Below are 8310 nucleotides of genomic sequence, written 5' to 3' on the forward strand. Positions count from 1 at the left end.
CGAAAAGATATACTTTTGTTTATATATATATATACATATAGAAAGGTATAGAAAACGTAATTATAATAAAAATGTTGACATTTGTGAGTATAACACTAGGTAGTTTATAGGGTCACATATCAACACATATCAACTTCATGTCTGAACCTTTCCTTAATTCGGAAGAATATCAAAGCCAGCTCAGGTGAAGCTCCGGTCTGTGTTTTGTTCCATGTTAGGTGATGTATGGGTGAAGGGAAGGGGTTGTGTTGTTACGTAATGGGTTGTGTCCTTGATCAATACATTTAAAACCGACAGATTTAGAAAGCATGCTCCAGACCATCTTCACAGTGAGGTGGTCCCCAGCCACTACATACAGACAACTCATCAAAGTGTCCTCCTATGTTCCAAGAACGAAACACCCGGAAATAATCCTGACGAATTACGTATAGGATTCTCGACAACAAATTAACGTTAATTACAGGCAATCCAAGAGATAATCGACCTTGTATGATGAACTGCTGATATATTTATATATCACGTGACAATCGACTCTACAAGATGAACTGCTGATATATTTATATACCACGTGACAATCGACTCTACACGATGAACTACTGGTATATTTATATACTACGTGACAATCGACTGAACTACACGATGATACATCACGTGACAATCGTATATTCTGATATATATACATTACGTGAAAATCGATCCTACATGATGAACTACTGGTATATTTATATACCACGTGACAATCGACTCTACATGGTGAACTACTGATATATTTATATACCACGTGACAATCGACTCTACATGATGAACTACTGGTATATTTATATACCACGTGACAATCGATCCTACATGATGAACTACTGGTATATTTATATACCACGTGACAATCGATCCTACATGATGAACTACTGGTATATTTATATATCACGTGACAATCGACTCTACATGATGAACTACTGGTATATTTATATATCACGTGAAAATCGACTCTACATGATGAACTACTGGTATATTTATATACCACGTGACAATCGATCCTACATAATGAACTACTGGTATATTTATATATCACGTGACAATCGACTCTACATGATGAACTACTGGTATATTTATATACCACGTGACAATCGATCCTACATGATGAACTACTGGTATATTTATATATCACGTGACAATCGACTCTACATGATGAACTACTGGTATATTTATATATCACGTGACAATCGATCCTAAATGTGTTGGTATATATATATGTTTCTACATGATGAACTACTGGTATATTTATATACCACGTGACAATCGATCCTACATGGTGAACTACTGGTATATTTATATACCATGTGACAATCGATCCTACATGATGAACTACTGGTATATTTATATACCACGTGACAATCGATCCTACATGATGAACTACTGGTATATTTATATACCACGTTCTAATCGACTCTACACGATGAACTACTGGTATATTTATATACCACGTGACAATCGATCCTACATGATGAACTACTGGTATATTTATATACCACGTGACAATCGACTCTACACGATGAACTACTGGTATATTTATATACCACGTGACAATCGATCCTACATGATGAACTACTGGTATATTTATATACCATGTGACAATCAATCCTACATGATGAACTACTGGTATATTTATATACCACGTGACAATCGACTCTACATGATGAACTACTGGTATATTTATATATCACGTGACAATCGATCCTACATGATGAACTACTGGTATATTTATATACCACGTGACAATCGATCCTACATGGTGAACTACTGATATATTTATATATCACGTGACAATCGATCCTACATGATGAACTACTGGTATATTTATATATCTCGTGACAATCGACTCAAGAGATTATAATGAATCGTAAATGTGTTATATTTGTTTTATCATATTATTTATGATATAGGTAGGTAGGTAGGTAGGTAGGTAGGTAGGTAGGTAGGTAGGTAGGTAGGTAGGTAGGTAGGTAGGTAGGTTGGTAGGTAGATAGGTAGGTAGGTTGGTAGGTAGTAGCTAGGTAGGTAGCGAGGTAGGTAGGTAGGTTGGTAGGTAAGGTAGGTAGGTAGATAAATAGTAGGTAGTAGGTAGGTAGGTAGGCAGGTTGGTAGGTAGGTAAGTAGTTGGTAGTAGGTAGGTACGTAGGTAGGTAGTTAGGTAGGTAGGTAGGTAAGTAGTAGGTAGGTAAGTAGTGGGTAGTAGGTAGGTTGGTTGGTGGGTAGATAGGTAGGTAGGTTGGTAGGTAGTAGCTAGGTAGGCAGCGAGGTAGGTAGGTGGGTAGGCAGGTAAGGTAGGTAGGTAGGTAAGGTGGGTAGATAAATAGTAGGTAGTAGGTAGGTAGGTAGGTAGGTAAGTAGTAGGTAGGTAGGTTGGTAGGTAGGTAGGTAGGTAAGGTAGCTAGGAAGGTAGCGCGGTAGGTAGGTAGGTAAGTAATAGGTAGTAGGTAGGTAGGTGGGTAGGTAGGTGAGGTAGGTAGGTAAGGTAGGTAGATAAATAGTAGGAAGGTAGGTAGGTAGGCAGGTAAGTAGTAGGTAGTAGGTAGGTAGGTAGATAAGGTAGCTAGGTAGGTAGCGAGGTAGGTAGGTAAGTAGTAGGTAGGTATACGACTATTTTGTATTCTTGTTTTTATTGATTTTGTTTAGCAATGAAAAAATAACCGAACATATGTTGTTTGATCATTTATCTTCTACAAATGTAGATATAGATTATTATATGTTAGTATACAGTATTAGACTTCTCTACAAGAAATAATGCATATGTATGTTTGTTTATATCGTGTGGAGTAGCCGGACCTGTTGAAACACCTGTCATACCATACATCTAAAATAACTTCATCACTTTAATTAACATAAATTACCAGTGATAAATACCATTACAGACACCTAAAATAACTTAAATATCACTTTAATTAACATGTATTCCCTGTGATAAATTCTGCATATATTTAGAACGTAGGCGTTCACGATATTATTCACATTTTAAAGTTCTATAGAGTCACATTTTTATAGTTTTAAAAAGTTTTTTTTGTAAACCTATCAGATAGATACGTTTACAAATATCTAGTTCGTCAGATATAAAACTCGGTTACTAGTTTACAGTTTCGTACCGCTCCAACACCACTGGAAAGATCAGGTACAGGTTAGAGTGAGTTTTATACATCGGTTCACCTTGGAAATTCTCAAGTTTCTCTTCCAAGCCCTTTCCTTTGATTTATGTTGATTTCCCCTCCAACTGATGAAGTTTAGATCAATATCAGTTAAGACATCACTGGTATTAACCTGTTAAGACATCACTGGTATTAACCCGTTAAGACATCACTGGTATTAACCCGTAAAGACATCACTGGTATTAACCTGTAAAGACATCACTGGTATTAACCCGTTAAGACATCACTGGTATTAACCTGTAAAGACATCACTGGTATTAACCCGTTAAGACATCACTGGTATTAACCTGGAAAGACATCACTGTTATTAACCTGTAAGGGCATCACTAGAATTAACCTGTTAAGACATCACTAGAATTAACAGGTAAAGACATCACTGGTATTAACCTGTTAAGACATCACTGGTATTAACCCGTTAAGACATCACTGGTATTAACCTGTAAGGGCATCACTAGAATTAACCTGTTAAGACATCACTAGAATTAACAGGTAAAGACATCACTGGTATTAACCCGTAAAGACATCACTGGTATTAACCTGTTAAGACATCACTGGTATTAACCCGTTAAGACATCACTGGTATTAACCCGTTAAGACATCACTGGTATTAACCCGTTAAGACATCACTGGTATTAACCCGTTAAGACATCACTGGTATTAACCCGTTAAGACATCACTGGTATTAACCCGTTAAGACATCACTGGTATTAACCTGTAAAGGCATCACTGGTTGGTATTGCCACAACCTGACTATTTTAAGAATAGTGATACCTATTTTTCCGAAGAGTTGAAATAAGAGAAACCGAGGAACTGACTTTACCTCCTGTTGAGGTATAAATAACAGAAATCTCGTAGTATCAAGGGAAAATTGTAACAGGATGTAAAATTAACTCTTTTGTTTTTGTTTCCAATCAGGAATCTAGCATGGATTAGGTCAATATATGCATAAAATAGTGCAATAGTTTTTGTTCTATTTAAAATCCAGTTGCCACTGCTACATAAATTCAATTAACTATTCAGTCATGTGATACACGGTTATGGTCGTCAAAAGATGATGATGATGATGATGATGATGTGTTGCTATGGTGTTCATGCCTTCATAATGATCATTATGACGAATTTATGAAATAATGATGCATCTGCGTGTATGTATATATAAATGTGTCTGTGTGTGCTTATATCTATATCTACGTAAAAAAATGAACATTTCATATTTACAACCAGACATATGTTTTTCCTTTTTTGCTTTTTCTAGTGATTGGTCACTTTGAAGGAACTACTGACAGATATAGTAGAAACAGGACAGATGTGATACTGAGTGACCAGGGAGAGGTTATGGTGACGGTACAAACATTTTATCATCTTTTCGTACATCTTGAGGTACGACGTGAAATATGGCAAGGAATGGTTAAGTTTTGTTGTTACTAAGTAACAGAAAATCTAGAGCAATTGTTGGAAAATCGAAATTCTAATTAAGTTAATCAAACGGAAACAATGCGAGTCAAAGTGTGTCTTTTTAATGGGGGTTATTCCCCTTGACTTATAAGGGTAGCGCTAAATGTGTGCTAATACCATATAAAATGTTCTTTTCTTCTCAAGGACATTATATGTTTAATACTAAATGGGTGCAAGAATAATCCATTCATTCATTATTTATATATTTATTGAACTTTCGTCTCCCCCCCCTTTTTTTTACATCATCTTCCTAATCATTTAGAGATTCGTAATGTGTATAATGTGAATATTATAAGAAAGTGTGTAATTCTGGTGTTAGTGATATGAATGAAGTAAGAGAACCTTCCTCCTGCGCGAAGATAATGTATGCAATATCGGTGTGTCTTTTCCTGTGAATAAAATAATTGTATTTACAATCCTTATTTTAATATTGGAAATATCTTAAATAATTTTTCTTAATTCATACCACTGGCCGAATTCACTTACTTAAACATTGGTTATGAAATTGATATAAGATGGGAACTGTGTCCCTCTGTTATCAAAACAGGTCACGAAGACCTTGCAAAGTCCTCCAATTTCACACTAAGGTATAATGATGACGTCTTATCTATAAAGAACAGGAGATTTATTGACCAGGTGTACATCTATCAGAATTGAAAATTAAGGTTACGACAGTCTCCTCTGCATCAACAGCAAAATCAACGTGGACAGCTTTCCACCAAGTATGATGGTTTTTATTTCATTTTCGTGGATATTCTTTATTGCATCATTCCTCCATCCCCGAGATTCGATATTCAAGGGTTTGTCCCCAATATCACGACTTTCGTGCAAGATGTCGACAACTGACAGACAAACTCACCACACAAGGTTTCTAGAGATGCCGGTTGATAGAAATTTTACTGTCGTCATCATCCTGTTGAGAAGTATCATATTTCTTTGTGCGCTATAACGATGGACATGTTTGATGATCATTAATTTGCCTGGTTGATCCCTCGTTGCACTGTTTGTTTTCATTTCGGAACGTGACATTACTAACTTGACATGATGAAGCAGAAGACGCTTACTCTTCGGGAGCACCTACCATATTCTCCATGTGCTATTTCGAGAGTGTAAATCTTTCTTTAGATTTTGCCCAAGTTTTATTAGATTTTAGTTTGGATTATGATTCTGTTGACATGTTGGTATTTTAGTTGTTGTTTTCAAGCAATGTCAAGTGTTAATTTAAGTATATCGATATAATTACATATGGTCAATTGGCAATGCAAAATCAACCAGATGAGGATATATCATTATTATTGTTGTTATTAATTGAAAAAAACCCCCAAAAATTATTATCATTTCTTACAATAACGACATCATTTTGGGCAAATGTTAACTAGGTAAAAGTCTGTATTTAGCAAAAAAAACTTATTTGTACCATGGGGTAAATCCATTAAAGGAACAACTGAGATATGGAACGACAAGAACATTGTGACGTCATAATACAACACGATAAGTTGCAATTTGTTATTACATCCGCATTCTCGTAAAGTTGTAATGAAGCGAATGTCAATATTCAGATAAAAATGATTGCATCGGTTATGTTTTCATATTTGTACTTTACTGATTATATTTAGATTGAAAGGATTAAAAAAAAAATCCTTAAAATATATTTTTTGAACTTCGGAAAACGAAATTACACCTCGGAGAAGATAACGAATCATTGCCGGTGTACCGCAGTGCACCCGTAAAATGCATTGTGTACTTATATTGAGAGGGCACGTGTACTTGCACATGTGTACAAATTTTGGGATACTTATAGGCCTGAACTAAATTATGTAAGCAGGTGTATGTTAGTGTGTGGGCTACACAGCTTTGACTGTTCCTTACCAAAACTGACCAACACATGGTACTCTATGAAAATGCATGTCCCTAATATCTGGTGATATTTGACCAAACATGGTCAAAGTGCCATCACTGTGACGCGAGCATCTGGTCCCAATTGTTTCAAAAATCAGAGTTAACAAATGTTTAGTGAAATAATTAAATTGTTGCCACAGAAAATACAAGAGCATTCAAAATGCCAAATTAACGCGCAAAACATGATTTACGATAGAGAGTTTAGCAAGTAACACGCAGAGATTTAAAAAAAAACTATTGACTTGGTTTAGGCAATGAGAATATTAAGGACATAACATAAACATCATTTATTTTACAACAATTGCGAAATCAGTTTTTCTGTCGTATATCAATCACTCTTGATGGAAGCGCGCGAGGGGACTTACAGTAGAAGGAAACAGGAGTACCGGGAGAACCCTCGTGGTCAGGCAGATAATCCTGTACATTTTCACGTCCATTCCAGTAAGTGAACCCCAGACGGCCAGGTGAGCGGCAAGTGCGCTACTACTCTGCCGTCCGAACCACACCAGAGAGACAAACCACTGCGGATTTACTGTATTGTACATATGAGGTGAGGTCAGGGGTCACTCTTACGTCACGTTCAGACAGTAAACTTGTTATCTTTGGCAATTAGCATTGAAATTGATTTACAAAAACGAACGTTATGGTTAATGTGTCTGCTGTATCACGGTTAAGTGGTTATTCATAGTTTTCTTGATAACTTGATAACACTTTACATGGGGACTATACATGTGTGTAATAATACAGTGATGCATTCGTCATCCAGCCGAACTAGACTGGACATTGGTCGTAGATCCACGAGTCTGCCTAGAAATGCCTCTACTTCTGTATTTTATTTGGTTTGCTGGGATTTTCGGTGTATTTTCCTCAGACAGGAGACAGGAATATATGTACACTGTCAACATCTTATTTCATAAACTCCAGGACATGCAAGTTCAAAAGTCTACAGAGAGCGACTCTGTCTTTATCGCCACACGATATCGAGGAACATTTGAGAGTGAGTGGACCCCGGACGTTTATGAACCGATAGACTCAATTCATCAACCGTCTCTTTGTTCGGTCAGGGACAGTGATATTTTTACAAACCTTTGGATCACGATGATGTTACTCGAGGCTTATGAATACGGAAAAGCCCCAAAACCTACCGAAGTACAACTAGGGTTGTCGATTGATGCAATTGCTGATTTCCGAAACAGAACTCTCGGTATTTTAAATCCGAGAATGACGATGTGGTCACATAAATATCATGCAGGTCCTAAGGTAAATAGTTTGTCCCATCATCACATATGCGACTCATCTTCTCTACCTCAATGATTGTGTTCCCTTGTGATTTCTACGGCTACTTGTTCCTACCTCCATGTGTCCCTTGTGATCTCTGTGGCTACTTTTCCCTACCTCAATGTGTTCCCTTGTGATTTCTGTGGCTACTTTCCCCAATCTCACTGTGTTCCCTTGTGATTTCTATGGCTACTTTTTCGTACCTTCGTGTGTTTCCTTGTGATTTCTCTAGCTACTCTTCCCTATCTTACTGTGTTCCCTTGTGATTTTTGTGGCTACTTTCCCCAATCTCATTGTGTTCCCTTGTGATTTCTGTGGCTACTTTCCCCAATCTCATTGTGTTCCCTTGTGATTTTTCTAGCTACTCGTCCCTACCTCATTGTGTTCCCTTGTGATTTTTCTAGCTACTCGTTCCTACCTCATTGTGTTCCCTTGTAATTTTTCTAGCTACTCGTTCCTACCTCATTGTGTTCCCTTGTAA

Source organism: Ylistrum balloti, unplaced genomic scaffold, assembly GCF_031769215.1.
Source record: "Ylistrum balloti isolate Yb309-2 unplaced genomic scaffold, AGI_CSIRO_Ybal_v1 Utg370024, whole genome shotgun sequence".
In the NCBI taxonomy this organism is placed as follows: Eukaryota; Metazoa; Mollusca; class Bivalvia; order Pectinida; family Pectinidae; genus Ylistrum; species Ylistrum balloti.